We start from the raw sequence: 13,644 nt of genomic DNA on the forward strand, positions 1-13,644 counted from the left end.
ATTAAATGCTTACTACAAGGCAGTGTTGCTGATGAAATAGTGCAAGAGCACACCCTCGTGGACAAAATGCTTACAGCACCTGGTATTCCCAGGCGGTCTCCCATCCAAGTACTAACCAGGCCCGACCCTGCTTAGCTTCCGAGATCAGACGAGATCGGGCGTACCCAGGCTGATATGGCCGTAAGCAAGAATCAATCTCTTGCTACAACATATATAGTCAAAGTGAGTCTGATAAAACAGACATTTAGTCAATTCATCATTAAATGCTTACTACAAGGCAGTGTTGCTGATGAAATAGTGCAAGAGCACACCCTCGTGGACAAAATGCTTACAGCACCTGGTATTCCCAGGCGGTCTCCCATCCAAGTACTAACCAGGCCCGACCCTGCTTAGCTTCCTAGATCAGACGAGATCGGGCGTACCCAGGCTGGTATGGCCGTGAGCGATAAACAATCTCTTGCTACAACATATATAGTCAAAGTGAGTGTGATAAACAGACATTGCATTTTCACCAATTAGATAAGCAGCTTGAACTTTGTGTCACTGAAAAAGTAGAAGAAATTACAAACACTGTTCCCATCACTTTTTAGCACAGGTAGTTGGATAAAATACAAACTTTATTTCCTTTCATCATTTGAACAGGCCAAAGGAGCATAAAGCACACACAAGCTGCATTCAGCAACAATATTCTTGTTTGTCTTATAAATACAAGGCAGATGCTAATTGAAAACACAAGGAAATTTGATCCTATTAAAAAGGCAGGAAGCTGCATTTTGTCAATTCATCATTAAATGCTTACTACAAGGCAGTGTTGCTGATGAAATAGTGCAAGAGCACACCCTCGTGGACAAAATGCTTACAGCACCTGGTATTCCCAGGCGGTCTCCCATCCAAGTACTAACCAGGCCCGACCCTGCTTAGCTTCCGAGATCAGACGAGATCGGGCGTACCCAGGCTGATATGGCCGTAAGCGAGAATTAATCTCTTGCTACAACATATATAGTCAAAGTGAGTCTGATAAAACAGACATTTAGTCAATTCATCATTAAATGCTTACTACAAGGCAGTGTTGCTGATGAAATAGTGCAAGAGCACACCCTCGTGGACAAAATATTTACAGCACCTGGTATTCCCAGGCGGTCTCCCATCCAAGTACTAACCAGGCCCGACCCTGCTTAGCTTCCTAGATCAGACGAGATCGGGCGTACCCAGGCTGGTATGGCCGTAAGCGATAAACAATCTCTTGCTACAACATATATAGTCAAAGTGAGTGTGATAAACAGACATTGCATTTTCACCAATTAGATAAGCAGCTTGAACTTTGTGTCACTGAAAAAGTAGAAGAAATTACAAACACTGTTCCCATCACTTTTTAGCACAGGTAGTTGGATAAAATACAAACTTTATTTCCTTTCATCATTTGAACAGGGCAAAGGAGCATAAAGCACACACAAGCTGCATTCAGCAACAATATTCTTGTTTGTCTTATAAATACAAGGCAGATGCTAATTGAAAACACAAGGAAATTTGATCCTATTAAAAAGGCAGGAAGCTGCATTTTGTCAATTCATCATTAAATGCTTACTACAAGGCAGTGTTGCTGATGAAATAGTGCAAGAGCACACCCTCGTGGACAAAATGCTTACAGCACCTGGTATTCCCAGGCGGTCTCCCATCCAAGTACTAACCAGGCCCGACCCTGCTTAGCTTCCGAGATCAGACGAGATCGGGCGTACCCAGGCTGATATGGCCGTAAGCGAGAAACAATCTCTTGCTACAACATATATAGTCAAAGTGAGTCTGATAAAACAGACATTTAGTCAATTCATCATTAAATGCTTACTACAAGGCAGTGTTGCTGATGAAATAGTGCAAGAGCACACCCTCGTGGACAAAATATTTACAGCACCTGGTATTCCCAGGCGGTCTCCCATCCAAGTACTAACCAGGCCCGACCCTGCTTAGCTTCCTAGATCAGACGAGATCGGGCGTACCCAGGCTGGTATGGCCGTAAGCGATAAACAATCTCTTGCTACAACATATATAGTCAAAGTGAGTGTGATAAACAGACATTGCATTTTCACCAATTAGATAAGCAGCTTGAACTTTGTGTCACTGAAAAAGTAGAAGAAATTACAAACACTGTTCCCATCACTTTTTAGCACAGGTAGTTGGATAAAATACAAACTTTATTTCCTTTCATCATTTGAACAGGCCAAAGGAGCATAAAGCACACACAAGCTGCATTCAGCAACAATATTCTTGTTTGTCTTATAAATACAAGGCAGATGCTAATTGAAAACACAAGGAAATTTGATCCTATTAAAAAGGCAGGAAGCTGCATTTTGTCAATTCATCATTAAATGCTTACTACAAGGCAGTGTTGCTGATGAAATAGTGCAAGAGCACACCCTCGTGGACAAAATGCTTACAGCACCTGGTATTCCCAGGCGGTCTCCCATCCAAGTACTAACCAGGCCCGACCCTGCTTAGCTTCCGAGATCAGACGAGATCGGGCGTACCCAGGCTGATATGGCCGTAAGCGAGAATTAATCTCTTGCTACAACATATATAGTCAAAGTGAGTCTGATAAAACAGACATTTAGTCAATTCATCATTAAATGCTTACTACAAGGCAGTGTTGCTGATGAAATAGTGCAAGAGCACACCCTCGTGGACAAAATATTTACAGCACCTGGTATTCCCAGGCGGTCTCCCATCCAAGTACTAACCAGGCCCGACCCTGCTTAGCTTCCTAGATCAGACGAGATCGGGCGTACCCAGGCTGGTATGGCCGTAAGCGAGAAACAATCTCTTGCTACAACATATATAGTCAAAGTGAGTGTGATAAACAGACATTGCATTTTCACCAATTAGATAAGCAGCTTGAACTTTGTGTCACTGAAAAAGTAGAAGAAATTACAAACACTGTTCCCATCACTTTTTAGCACAGGTAGTTGGATAAAATACAAACTTTATTTCCTTTCATCATTTGAACAGGGCAAAGGAGCATAAAGCACACACAAGCTGCATTCAGCAACAATATTCTTGTTTGTCTTATAAATACAAGGCAGATGCTAATTGAAAACACAAGGAAATTTGATCCTATTAAAAAGGCAGGAAGCTGCATTTTGTCAATTCATCATTAAATGCTTACTACAAGGCAGTGTTGCTGATGAAATAGTGCAAGAGCACACCCTCGTGGACAAAATGCTTACAGCACCTGGTATTCCCAGGCGGTCTCCCATCCAAGTACTAACCAGGCCCGACCCTGCTTAGCTTCCGAGATCAGACGAGATCGGGCGTACCCAGGCTGATATGGCCGTAAGCGAGAATTAATCTCTTGCTACAACATATATAGTCAAAGTGAGTCTGATAAAACAGACATTTAGTCAATTCATCATTAAATGCTTACTACAAGGCAGTGTTGCTGATGAAATAGTGCAAGAGCACACCCTCGTGGACAAAATATTTACAGCACCTGGTATTCCCAGGCGGTCTCCCATCCAAGTACTAACCAGGCCCGACCCTGCTTAGCTTCCTAGATCAGACGAGATCGGGCGTACCCAGGCTGGTATGGCCGTAAGCGAGAAACAATCTCTTGCTACAACATATATAGTCAAAGTGAGTGTGATAAACAGACATTGCATTTTCACCAATTAGATAAGCAGCTTGAACTTTGTGTCACTGAAAAAGTAGAAGAAATTACAAACACTGTTCCCATCACTTTTTAGCACAGGTAGTTGGATAAAATACAAACTTTATTTCCTTTCATCATTTGAACAGGGCAAAGGAGCATAAAGCACACACAAGCTGCATTCAGCAACAATATTCTTGTTTGTCTTATAAATACAAGGCAGATGCTAATTGAAAACACAAGGAAATTTGATCCTATTAAAAAGGCAGGAAGCTGCATTTTGTCAATTCATCATTAAATGCTTACTACAAGGCAGTGTTGCTGATGAAATAGTGCAAGAGCACACCCTCGTGGACAAAATGCTTACAGCACCTGGTATTCCCAGGCGGTCTCCCATCCAAGTACTAACCAGGCCCGACCCTGCTTAGCTTCCGAGATCAGACGAGATCGGGCGTACCCAGGCTGATATGGCCGTAAGCGAGAATCAATCTCTTGCTACAACATATATAGTCAAAGTGAGTCTGATAAAACAGACATTTAGTCAATTCATCATTAAATGCTTACTACAAGGCAGTGTTGCTGATGAAATAGTGCAAGAGCACACCCTCGTGGACAAAATGCTTACAGCACCTGGTATTCCCAGGCGGTCTCCCATCCAAGTACTAACCAGGCCCGACCCTGCTTAGCTTCCTAGATCAGACGAGATCGGGCGTACCCAGGCTGGTATGGCCGTGAGCGATAAACAATCTCTTGCTACAACATATATAGTCAAAGTGAGTGTGATAAACAGACATTGCATTTTCACCAATTAGATAAGCAGCTTGAACTTTGTGTCACTGAAAAAGTAGAAGAAATTACAAACACTGTTCCCATCACTTTTTAGCACAGGTAGTTGGATAAAATACAAACTTTATTTCCTTTCATCATTTGAACAGGCCAAAGGAGCATAAAGCACACACAAGCTGCATTCAGCAACAATATTCTTGTTTGTCTTATAAATACAAGGCAGATGCTAATTGAAAACACAAGGAAATTTGATCCTATTAAAAAGGCAGGAAGCTGCATTTTGTCAATTCATCATTAAATGCTTACTACAAGGCAGTGTTGCTGATGAAATAGTGCAAGAGCACACCCTCGTGGACAAAATGCTTACAGCACCTGGTATTCCCAGGCGGTCTCCCATCCAAGTACTAACCAGGCCCGACCCTGCTTAGCTTCCGAGATCAGACGAGATCGGGCGTACCCAGGCTGATATGGCCGTAAGCGAGAATTAATCTCTTGCTACAACATATATAGTCAAAGTGAGTCTGATAAAACAGACATTTAGTCAATTCATCATTAAATGCTTACTACAAGGCAGTGTTGCTGATGAAATAGTGCAAGAGCACACCCTCGTGGACAAAATATTTACAGCACCTGGTATTCCCAGGCGGTCTCCCATCCAAGTACTAACCAGGCCCGACCCTGCTTAGCTTCCTAGATCAGACGAGATCGGGCGTACCCAGGCTGGTATGGCCGTAAGCGATAAACAATCTCTTGCTACAACATATATAGTCAAAGTGAGTGTGATAAACAGACATTGCATTTTCACCAATTAGATAAGCAGCTTGAACTTTGTGTCACTGAAAAAGTAGAAGAAATTACAAACACTGTTCCCATCACTTTTTAGCACAGGTAGTTGGATAAAATACAAACTTTATTTCCTTTCATCATTTGAACAGGGCAAAGGAGCATAAAGCACACACAAGCTGCATTCAGCAACAATATTCTTGTTTGTCTTATAAATACAAGGCAGATGCTAATTGAAAACACAAGGAAATTTGATCCTATTAAAAAGGCAGGAAGCTGCATTTTGTCAATTCATCATTAAATGCTTACTACAAGGCAGTGTTGCTGATGAAATAGTGCAAGAGCACACCCTCGTGGACAAAATGCTTACAGCACCTGGTATTCCCAGGCGGTCTCCCATCCAAGTACTAACCAGGCCCGACCCTGCTTAGCTTCCGAGATCAGACGAGATCGGGCGTACCCAGGCTGATATGGCCGTAAGCGAGAAACAATCTCTTGCTACAACATATATAGTCAAAGTGAGTCTGATAAAACAGACATTTAGTCAATTCATCATTAAATGCTTACTACAAGGCAGTGTTGCTGATGAAATAGTGCAAGAGCACACCCTCGTGGACAAAATATTTACAGCACCTGGTATTCCCAGGCGGTCTCCCATCCAAGTACTAACCAGGCCCGACCCTGCTTAGCTTTCTAGATCAGACGAGATCGGGCGTACCCAGGCTGGTATGGCCGTAAGCGATAAACAATCTCTTGCTACAACATATATAGTCAAAGTGAGTGTGATAAACAGACATTGCATTTTCACCAATTAGATAAGCAGCTTGAACTTTGTGTCACTGAAAAAGTAGAAGAAATTACAAACACTGTTCCCATCACTTTTTAGCACAGGTAGTTGGATAAAATACAAACTTTATTTCCTTTCATCATTTGAACAGGCCAAAGGAGCATAAAGCACACACAAGCTGCATTCAGCAACAATATTCTTGTTTGTCTTATAAATACAAGGCAGATGCTAATTGAAAACACAAGGAAATTTGATCCTATTAAAAAGGCAGGAAGCTGCATTTTGTCAATTCATCATTAAATGCTTACTACAAGGCAGTGTTGCTGATGAAATAGTGCAAGAGCACACCCTCGTGGACAAAATGCTTACAGCACCTGGTATTCCCAGGCGGTCTCCCATCCAAGTACTAACCAGGCCCGACCCTGCTTAGCTTCCGAGATCAGACGAGATCGGGCGTACCCAGGCTGATATGGCCGTAAGCGAGAATTAATCTCTTGCTACAACATATATAGTCAAAGTGAGTCTGATAAAACAGACATTTAGTCAATTCATCATTAAATGCTTACTACAAGGCAGTGTTGCTGATGAAATAGTGCAAGAGCACACCCTCGTGGACAAAATATTTACAGCACCTGGTATTCCCAGGCGGTCTCCCATCCAAGTACTAACCAGGCCCGACCCTGCTTAGCTTCCTAGATCAGACGAGATCGGGCGTACCCAGGCTGGTATGGCCGTAAGCGAGAAACAATCTCTTGCTACAACATATATAGTCAAAGTGAGTGTGATAAACAGACATTGCATTTTCACCAATTAGATAAGCAGCTTGAACTTTGTGTCACTGAAAAAGTAGAAGAAATTACAAACACTGTTCCCATCACTTTTTAGCACAGGTAGTTGGATAAAATACAAACTTTATTTCCTTTCATCATTTGAACAGGGCAAAGGAGCATAAAGCACACACAAGCTGCATTCAGCAACAATATTCTTGTTTGTCTTATAAATACAAGGCAGATGCTAATTGAAAACACAAGGAAATTTGATCCTATTAAAAAGGCAGGAAGCTGCATTTTGTCAATTCATCATTAAATGCTTACTACAAGGCAGTGTTGCTGATGAAATAGTGCAAGAGCACACCCTCGTGGACAAAATGCTTACAGCACCTGGTATTCCCAGGCGGTCTCCCATCCAAGTACTAACCAGGCCCGACCCTGCTTAGCTTCCGAGATCAGACGAGATCGGGCGTACCCAGGCTGATATGGCCGTAAGCGAGAATTAATCTCTTGCTACAACATATATAGTCAAAGTGAGTCTGATAAAACAGACATTTAGTCAATTCATCATTAAATGCTTACTACAAGGCAGTGTTGCTGATGAAATAGTGCAAGAGCACACCCTCGTGGACAAAATATTTACAGCACCTGGTATTCCCAGGCGGTCTCCCATCCAAGTACTAACCAGGCCCGACCCTGCTTAGCTTCCTAGATCAGACGAGATCGGGCGTACCCAGGCTGGTATGGCCGTAAGCGAGAAACAATCTCTTGCTACAACATATATAGTCAAAGTGAGTGTGATAAACAGACATTGCATTTTCACCAATTAGATAAGCAGCTTGAACTTTGTGTCACTGAAAAAGTAGAAGAAATTACAAACACTGTTCCCATCACTTTTTAGCACAGGTAGTTGGATAAAATACAAACTTTATTTCCTTTCATCATTTGAACAGGGCAAAGGAGCATAAAGCACACACAAGCTGCATTCAGCAACAATATTCTTGTTTGTCTTATAAATACAAGGCAGATGCTAATTGAAAACACAAGGAAATTTGATCCTATTAAAAAGGCAGGAAGCTGCATTTTGTCAATTCATCATTAAATGCTTACTACAAGGCAGTGTTGCTGATGAAATAGTGCAAGAGCACACCCTCGTGGACAAAATGCTTACAGCACCTGGTATTCCCAGGCGGTCTCCCATCCAAGTACTAACCAGGCCCGACCCTGCTTAGCTTCCGAGATCAGACGAGATCGGGCGTACCCAGGCTGATATGGCCGTAAGCGAGAAACAATCTCTTGCTACAACATATATAGTCAAAGTGAGTCTGATAAAACAGACATTTAGTCAATTCATCATTAAATGCTTACTACAAGGCAGTGTTGCTGATGAAATAGTGCAAGAGCACACCCTCGTGGACAAAATATTTACAGCACCTGGTATTCCCAGGCGGTCTCCCATCCAAGTACTAACCAGGCCCGACCCTGCTTAGCTTTCTAGATCAGACGAGATCGGGCGTACCCAGGCTGGTATGGCCGTAAGCGATAAACAATCTCTTGCTACAACATATATAGTCAAAGTGAGTGTGATAAACAGACATTGCATTTTCACCAATTAGATAAGCAGCTTGAACTTTGTGTCACTGAAAAAGTAGAAGAAATTACAAACACTGTTCCCATCACTTTTTAGCACAGGTAGTTGGATAAAATACAAACTTTATTTCCTTTCATCATTTGAACAGGCCAAAGGAGCATAAAGCACACACAAGCTGCATTCAGCAACAATATTCTTGTTTGTCTTATAAATACAAGGCAGATGCTAATTGAAAACACAAGGAAATTTGATCCTATTAAAAAGGCAGGAAGCTGCATTTTGTCAATTCATCATTAAATGCTTACTACAAGGCAGTGTTGCTGATGAAATAGTGCAAGAGCACACCCTCGTGGACAAAATGCTTACAGCACCTGGTATTCCCAGGCGGTCTCCCATCCAAGTACTAACCAGGCCCGACCCTGCTTAGCTTCCGAGATCAGACGAGATCGGGCGTACCCAGGCTGATATGGCCGTAAGCGTGAATTAATCTCTTGCTACAACATATATAGTCAAAGTGAGTCTGATAAAACAGACATTTAGTCAATTCATCATTAAATGCTTACTACAAGGCAGTGTTGCTGATGAAATAGTGCAAGAGCACACCCTCGTGGACAAAATATTTACAGCACCTGGTATTCCCAGGCGGTCTCCCATCCAAGTACTAACCAGGCCCGACCCTGCTTAGCTTCCTAGATCAGACGAGATCGGGCGTACCCAGGCTGGTATGGCCGTAAGCGAGAAACAATCTCTTGCTACAACATATATAGTCAAAGTGAGTGTGATAAACAGACATTGCATTTTCACCAATTAGATAAGCAGCTTGAACTTTGTGTCACTGAAAAAGTAGAAGAAATTACAAACACTGTTCCCATCACTTTTTAGCACAGGTAGTTGGATAAAATACAAACTTTATTTCCTTTCATCATTTGAACAGGGCAAAGGAGCATAAAGCACACACAAGCTGCATTCAGCAACAATATTCTTGTTTGTCTTATAAATACAAGGCAGATGCTAATTGAAAACACAAGGAAATTTGATCCTATTAAAAAGGCAGGAAGCTGCATTTTGTCAATTCATCATTAAATGCTTACTACAAGGCAGTGTTGCTGATGAAATAGTGCAAGAGCACACCCTCGTGGACAAAATGCTTACAGCACCTGGTATTCCCAGGCGGTCTCCCATCCAAGTACTAACCAGGCCCGACCCTGCTTAGCTTCCGAGATCAGACGAGATCGGGCGTACCCAGGCTGATATGGCCGTAAGCGAGAATCATTCTCTTGCTACAACATATATAGTCAAAGTGAGTCTGATAAAACAGACATTTAGTCAATTCATCATTAAACGCTTACTACAAGGCAGTGTTGCTGATGAAATAGTGCAAGAGCACACCCTCGTGGACAAAATGCTTACAGCACCTGGTATTCCCAGGCGGTCTCCCATCCAAGTACTAACCAGGCCCGACCCTGCTTAGCTTCCTAGATCAGACGAGATCGGGCGTACCCAGGCTGGTATGGCCGTAAGCGAGAAACAATCTCTTGCTACAACATATATAGTCAAAGTGAGTGTGATAAACAGACATTGCATTTTCACCAATTAGATAAGCAGCTTGAACTTTGTGTCACTGAAAAAGTAGAAGAAATTACAAACACTGTTCCCATCACTTTTTAGCACAGGTAGTTGGATAAAATACAAACTTCATTTCCTTTTATCATTTGAACAGGGCAAAGGAGCATAAAGCACACACAAGCTGCATTCAGCAACAATATTCTTGTTTGTCTTATAAATACAAGGCAGATGCTAATTGAAAACACAAGGAAATTTGATCCTATTAAAAAGGCAGGAAGCTGCATTTTGTCAATTCATCATTAAATGCTTACTACAAGGCAGTGTTGCTGATGAAATAGTGCAAGAGCACACCCTCGTGGACAAAATGCTTACAGCACCTGGTATTCCCAGGCGGTCTCCCATCCAAGTACTAACCAGGCCCGACCCTGCTTAGCTTCCGAGATCAGACGAGATCGGGCGTACCCAGGCTGATATGGCCGTAAGCGAGAATCAATCTCTTGCTACAACATATATAGTCAAAGTGAGTCTGATAAAACAGACATTTAGTCAATTCATCATTAAATGCTTACTACAAGGCAGTGTTGCTGATGAAATAGTGCAAGAGCACACCCTCGTGGACAAAATGCTTACAGCACCTGGTATTCCCAGGCGGTCTCCCATCCAAGTACTAACCAGGCCCGACCCTGCTTAGCTTCCTAGATCAGACGAGATCGGGCGTACCCAGGCTGGTATGGCCGTGAGCGATAAACAATCTCTTGCTACAACATATATAGTCAAAGTGAGTGTGATAAACAGACATTGCATTTTCACCAATTAGATAAGCAGCTTGAACTTTGTGTCACTGAAAAAGTAGAAGAAATTACAAACACTGTTCCCATCACTTTTTAGCACAGGTAGTTGGATAAAATACAAACTTTATTTCCTTTCATCATTTGAACAGGCCAAAGGAGCATAAAGCACACACAAGCTGCATTCAGCAACAATATTCTTGTTTGTCTTATAAATACAAGGCAGATGCTAATTGAAAACACAAGGAAATTTGATCCTATTAAAAAGGCAGGAAGCTGCATTTTGTCAATTCATCATTAAATGCTTACTACAAGGCAGTGTTGCTGATGAAATAGTGCAAGAGCACACCCTCGTGGACAAAATGCTTACAGCACCTGGTATTCCCAGGCGGTCTCCCATCCAAGTACTAACCAGGCCCGACCCTGCTTAGCTTCCGAGATCAGACGAGATCGGGCGTACCCAGGCTGATATGGCCGTAAGCGAGAATCATTCTCTTGCTACAACATATATAGTCAAAGTGAGTCTGATAAAACAGACATTTAGTCAATTCATCATTAAACGCTTACTACAAGGCAGTGTTGCTGATGAAATAGTGCAAGAGCACACCCTCGTGGACAAAATGCTTACAGCACCTGGTATTCCCAGGCGGTCTCCCATCCAAGTACTAACCAGGCCCGACCCTGCTTAGCTTCCTAGATCAGACGAGATCGGGCGTACCCAGGCTGGTATGGCCGTAAGCGAGAAACAATCTCTTGCTACAACATATATAGTCAAAGTGAGTGTGATAAACAGACATTGCATTTTCACCAATTAGATAAGCAGCTTGAACTTTGTGTCACTGAAAAAGTAGAAGAAATTACAAACACTGTTCCCATCACTTTTTAGCACAGGTAGTTGGATAAAATACAAACTTCATTTCCTTTCATCATTTGAACAGGGCAAAGGAGCATAAAGCACACACAAGCTGCATTCAGCAACAATATTCTTGTTTGTCTTATAAATACAAGGCAGATGCTAATTGAAAACACAAGGAAATTTGATCCTATTAAAAAGGCAGGAAGCTGCATTTTGTCAATTCATCATTAAATGCTTACTACAAGGCAGTGTTGCTGATGAAATAGTGCAAGAGCACACCCTCGTGGACAAAATGCTTACAGCACCTGGTATTCCCAGGCGGTCTCCCATCCAAGTACTAACCAGGCCCGACCCTGCTTAGCTTCCGAGATCAGACGAGATCGGGCGTACCCAGGCTGATATGGCCGTAAGCGAGAATCAATCTCTTGCTACAACATATATAGTCAAAGTGAGTCTGATAAAACAGACATTTAGTCAATTCATCATTAAATGCTTACTACAAGGCAGTGTTGCTGATGAAATAGTGCAAGAGCACACCCTCGTGGACAAAATGCTTACAGCACCTGGTATTCCCAGGCGGTCTCCCATCCAAGTACTAACCAGGCCCGACCCTGCTTAGCTTCCTAGATCAGACGAGATCGGGCGTACCCAGGCTGGTATGGCCGTGAGCGATAAACAATCTCTTGCTACAACATATATAGTCAAAGTGAGTGTGATAAACAGACATTGCATTTTCACCAATTAGATAAGCAGCTTGAACTTTGTGTCACTGAAAAAGTAGAAGAAATTACAAACACTGTTCCCATCACTTTTTAGCACAGGTAGTTGGATAAAATACAAACTTTATTTCCTTTCATCATTTGAACAGGCCAAAGGAGCATAAAGCACACACAAGCTGCATTCAGCAACAATATTCTTGTTTGTCTTATAAATACAAGGCAGATGCTAATTGAAAACACAAGGAAATTTGATCCTATTAAAAAGGCAGGAAGCTGCATTTTGTCAATTCATCATTAAATGCTTACTACAAGGCAGTGTTGCTGATGAAATAGTGCAAGAGCACACCCTCGTGGACAAAATGCTTACAGCACCTGGTATTCCCAGGCGGTCTCCCATCCAAGTACTAACCAGGCCCGACCCTGCTTAGCTTCCGAGATCAGACGAGATCGGGCGTACCCAGGCTGATATGGCCGTAAGCGAGAATCAATCTCTTGCTACAACATATATAGTCAAAGTGAGTCTGATAAAACAGACATTTAGTCAATTCATCATTAAATGCTTACTACAAGGCAGTGTTGCTGATGAAATAGTGCAAGAGCACACCCTCGTGGACAAAATGCTTACAGCACCTGGTATTCCCAGGCGGTCTCCCATCCAAGTACTAACCAGGCCCGACCCTGCTTAGCTTCCTAGATCAGACGAGATCGGGCGTACCCAGGCTGGTATGGCCGTAAGCGAGAAACAATCTCTTGCTACAACATATATAGTCAAAGTGAGTGTGATAAACAGACATTGCTTTTTCACCAATTAGATAAGCAGCTTGAACTTTGTGTCACTGAAAAAGTAGAAGAAATTACAAACACTGTTCCCATCACTTTTTAGCACAGGTAGTTGGATAAAATACAAACTTTATTTCCTTTCATCATTTGAACAGGGCAAAGGAGCATAAAGCACACACAAGCTGCATTCAGCAACAATATTCTTGTTTGTCTTATAAATACAAGGCAGATGCTAATTGAAAACACAAGGAAATTTGATCCTATTAAAAAGGCAGGAAGCTGCATTTTGTCAATTCATCATTAAATGCTTACTACAAGGCAGTGTTGCTGATGAAATAGTGCAAGAGCACACCCTCGTGGACAAAATGCTTACAGCACCTGGTATTCCCAGGCGGTCTCCCATCCAAGTACTAACCAGGCCCGACCCTGCTTAGCTTCCGAGATCAGACGAGATCGGGCGTACCCAGGCTGATATGGCCGTAAGCGAGAATCATTCTCTTGCTACAACATATATAGTCAAAGTGAGTCTGATAAAACAGACATTTAGTCAATTCATCATTAAACGCTTACTACAAGGCAGT

General features: G+C 42.3%; 33 non-coding genes and 2 pseudogenes across 33 annotated transcripts; all 35 read right to left on the minus strand.

Annotated features, from left to right (window-relative positions):
• Positions 1–67: 67 nt before the first annotated feature.
• Positions 68–186, minus strand: LOC145883588 (5S ribosomal RNA). Its single transcript, XR_014395164.1, has one exon. It is a non-coding gene; the product is annotated as a 5S ribosomal RNA (ribosomal RNA).
• Positions 187–325: 139 nt separating this feature from the next.
• On the minus strand, positions 326–444 carry LOC145851872 (5S ribosomal RNA). Its single transcript, XR_014373724.1, has one exon. It is a non-coding gene; the product is annotated as a 5S ribosomal RNA (ribosomal RNA).
• A 409-nt stretch (positions 445–853) lies between these two features.
• LOC145883589 (5S ribosomal RNA) lies at positions 854–972 on the minus strand. Its single transcript, XR_014395165.1, has one exon. It is a non-coding gene; the product is annotated as a 5S ribosomal RNA (ribosomal RNA).
• Positions 973–1,111: 139 nt separating this feature from the next.
• On the minus strand, positions 1,112–1,230 carry LOC145852478 (5S ribosomal RNA). The gene has a single exon (XR_014374334.1). It is a non-coding gene; the product is annotated as a 5S ribosomal RNA (ribosomal RNA).
• Positions 1,231–1,639: 409 nt separating this feature from the next.
• LOC145883590 (5S ribosomal RNA) lies at positions 1,640–1,758 on the minus strand. Its single transcript, XR_014395166.1, has one exon. It is a non-coding gene; the product is annotated as a 5S ribosomal RNA (ribosomal RNA).
• Positions 1,759–1,897: 139 nt separating this feature from the next.
• LOC145852479 (5S ribosomal RNA) lies at positions 1,898–2,016 on the minus strand. Its single transcript, XR_014374335.1, has one exon. It is a non-coding gene; the product is annotated as a 5S ribosomal RNA (ribosomal RNA).
• A 409-nt stretch (positions 2,017–2,425) lies between these two features.
• On the minus strand, positions 2,426–2,544 carry LOC145883591 (5S ribosomal RNA). Its single transcript, XR_014395167.1, has one exon. It is a non-coding gene; the product is annotated as a 5S ribosomal RNA (ribosomal RNA).
• A 139-nt stretch (positions 2,545–2,683) lies between these two features.
• On the minus strand, positions 2,684–2,802 carry LOC145852480 (5S ribosomal RNA). Its single transcript, XR_014374336.1, has one exon. It is a non-coding gene; the product is annotated as a 5S ribosomal RNA (ribosomal RNA).
• A 409-nt stretch (positions 2,803–3,211) lies between these two features.
• LOC145883592 (5S ribosomal RNA) lies at positions 3,212–3,330 on the minus strand. The gene has a single exon (XR_014395168.1). It is a non-coding gene; the product is annotated as a 5S ribosomal RNA (ribosomal RNA).
• Positions 3,331–3,469: 139 nt separating this feature from the next.
• LOC145852481 (5S ribosomal RNA) lies at positions 3,470–3,588 on the minus strand. Its single transcript, XR_014374337.1, has one exon. It is a non-coding gene; the product is annotated as a 5S ribosomal RNA (ribosomal RNA).
• Positions 3,589–3,997: 409 nt separating this feature from the next.
• On the minus strand, positions 3,998–4,116 carry LOC145883593 (5S ribosomal RNA). The gene has a single exon (XR_014395169.1). It is a non-coding gene; the product is annotated as a 5S ribosomal RNA (ribosomal RNA).
• A 139-nt stretch (positions 4,117–4,255) lies between these two features.
• Positions 4,256–4,374, minus strand: LOC145851873 (5S ribosomal RNA). Its single transcript, XR_014373725.1, has one exon. It is a non-coding gene; the product is annotated as a 5S ribosomal RNA (ribosomal RNA).
• Positions 4,375–4,783: 409 nt separating this feature from the next.
• Positions 4,784–4,902, minus strand: LOC145883594 (5S ribosomal RNA). The gene has a single exon (XR_014395170.1). It is a non-coding gene; the product is annotated as a 5S ribosomal RNA (ribosomal RNA).
• Positions 4,903–5,041: 139 nt separating this feature from the next.
• Positions 5,042–5,160, minus strand: LOC145852483 (5S ribosomal RNA). The gene has a single exon (XR_014374339.1). It is a non-coding gene; the product is annotated as a 5S ribosomal RNA (ribosomal RNA).
• A 409-nt stretch (positions 5,161–5,569) lies between these two features.
• On the minus strand, positions 5,570–5,688 carry LOC145883595 (5S ribosomal RNA). Its single transcript, XR_014395171.1, has one exon. It is a non-coding gene; the product is annotated as a 5S ribosomal RNA (ribosomal RNA).
• A 139-nt stretch (positions 5,689–5,827) lies between these two features.
• On the minus strand, positions 5,828–5,946 carry LOC145852950 (uncharacterized; annotated as a pseudogene).
• A 409-nt stretch (positions 5,947–6,355) lies between these two features.
• LOC145883596 (5S ribosomal RNA) lies at positions 6,356–6,474 on the minus strand. Its single transcript, XR_014395172.1, has one exon. It is a non-coding gene; the product is annotated as a 5S ribosomal RNA (ribosomal RNA).
• A 139-nt stretch (positions 6,475–6,613) lies between these two features.
• Positions 6,614–6,732, minus strand: LOC145852484 (5S ribosomal RNA). Its single transcript, XR_014374340.1, has one exon. It is a non-coding gene; the product is annotated as a 5S ribosomal RNA (ribosomal RNA).
• A 409-nt stretch (positions 6,733–7,141) lies between these two features.
• LOC145883597 (5S ribosomal RNA) lies at positions 7,142–7,260 on the minus strand. Its single transcript, XR_014395173.1, has one exon. It is a non-coding gene; the product is annotated as a 5S ribosomal RNA (ribosomal RNA).
• A 139-nt stretch (positions 7,261–7,399) lies between these two features.
• Positions 7,400–7,518, minus strand: LOC145852485 (5S ribosomal RNA). Its single transcript, XR_014374341.1, has one exon. It is a non-coding gene; the product is annotated as a 5S ribosomal RNA (ribosomal RNA).
• Positions 7,519–7,927: 409 nt separating this feature from the next.
• Positions 7,928–8,046, minus strand: LOC145883599 (5S ribosomal RNA). The gene has a single exon (XR_014395175.1). It is a non-coding gene; the product is annotated as a 5S ribosomal RNA (ribosomal RNA).
• Positions 8,047–8,185: 139 nt separating this feature from the next.
• LOC145852951 (uncharacterized) lies at positions 8,186–8,304 on the minus strand (annotated as a pseudogene).
• Positions 8,305–8,713: 409 nt separating this feature from the next.
• Positions 8,714–8,832, minus strand: LOC145883600 (5S ribosomal RNA). The gene has a single exon (XR_014395176.1). It is a non-coding gene; the product is annotated as a 5S ribosomal RNA (ribosomal RNA).
• Positions 8,833–8,971: 139 nt separating this feature from the next.
• On the minus strand, positions 8,972–9,090 carry LOC145852486 (5S ribosomal RNA). Its single transcript, XR_014374342.1, has one exon. It is a non-coding gene; the product is annotated as a 5S ribosomal RNA (ribosomal RNA).
• Positions 9,091–9,499: 409 nt separating this feature from the next.
• On the minus strand, positions 9,500–9,618 carry LOC145883601 (5S ribosomal RNA). Its single transcript, XR_014395177.1, has one exon. It is a non-coding gene; the product is annotated as a 5S ribosomal RNA (ribosomal RNA).
• Positions 9,619–9,757: 139 nt separating this feature from the next.
• LOC145886962 (5S ribosomal RNA) lies at positions 9,758–9,876 on the minus strand. Its single transcript, XR_014398549.1, has one exon. It is a non-coding gene; the product is annotated as a 5S ribosomal RNA (ribosomal RNA).
• A 409-nt stretch (positions 9,877–10,285) lies between these two features.
• On the minus strand, positions 10,286–10,404 carry LOC145883602 (5S ribosomal RNA). The gene has a single exon (XR_014395178.1). It is a non-coding gene; the product is annotated as a 5S ribosomal RNA (ribosomal RNA).
• Positions 10,405–10,543: 139 nt separating this feature from the next.
• LOC145851875 (5S ribosomal RNA) lies at positions 10,544–10,662 on the minus strand. The gene has a single exon (XR_014373727.1). It is a non-coding gene; the product is annotated as a 5S ribosomal RNA (ribosomal RNA).
• Positions 10,663–11,071: 409 nt separating this feature from the next.
• On the minus strand, positions 11,072–11,190 carry LOC145883603 (5S ribosomal RNA). Its single transcript, XR_014395179.1, has one exon. It is a non-coding gene; the product is annotated as a 5S ribosomal RNA (ribosomal RNA).
• Positions 11,191–11,329: 139 nt separating this feature from the next.
• LOC145886963 (5S ribosomal RNA) lies at positions 11,330–11,448 on the minus strand. The gene has a single exon (XR_014398550.1). It is a non-coding gene; the product is annotated as a 5S ribosomal RNA (ribosomal RNA).
• A 409-nt stretch (positions 11,449–11,857) lies between these two features.
• On the minus strand, positions 11,858–11,976 carry LOC145883605 (5S ribosomal RNA). The gene has a single exon (XR_014395181.1). It is a non-coding gene; the product is annotated as a 5S ribosomal RNA (ribosomal RNA).
• Positions 11,977–12,115: 139 nt separating this feature from the next.
• LOC145851876 (5S ribosomal RNA) lies at positions 12,116–12,234 on the minus strand. The gene has a single exon (XR_014373728.1). It is a non-coding gene; the product is annotated as a 5S ribosomal RNA (ribosomal RNA).
• Positions 12,235–12,643: 409 nt separating this feature from the next.
• LOC145883606 (5S ribosomal RNA) lies at positions 12,644–12,762 on the minus strand. Its single transcript, XR_014395182.1, has one exon. It is a non-coding gene; the product is annotated as a 5S ribosomal RNA (ribosomal RNA).
• Positions 12,763–12,901: 139 nt separating this feature from the next.
• LOC145886964 (5S ribosomal RNA) lies at positions 12,902–13,020 on the minus strand. The gene has a single exon (XR_014398551.1). It is a non-coding gene; the product is annotated as a 5S ribosomal RNA (ribosomal RNA).
• Positions 13,021–13,429: 409 nt separating this feature from the next.
• LOC145883607 (5S ribosomal RNA) lies at positions 13,430–13,548 on the minus strand. Its single transcript, XR_014395183.1, has one exon. It is a non-coding gene; the product is annotated as a 5S ribosomal RNA (ribosomal RNA).
• Positions 13,549–13,644: the final 96 nt, after the last annotated feature.

The sequence above is a fragment of the Salmo salar genome, chromosome 08, assembly GCF_965601325.2.
Source record: "Salmo salar chromosome 08, fSalSal1, whole genome shotgun sequence".
Lineage (NCBI taxonomy): Eukaryota > Metazoa > Chordata > Actinopteri > Salmoniformes > Salmonidae > Salmo > Salmo salar.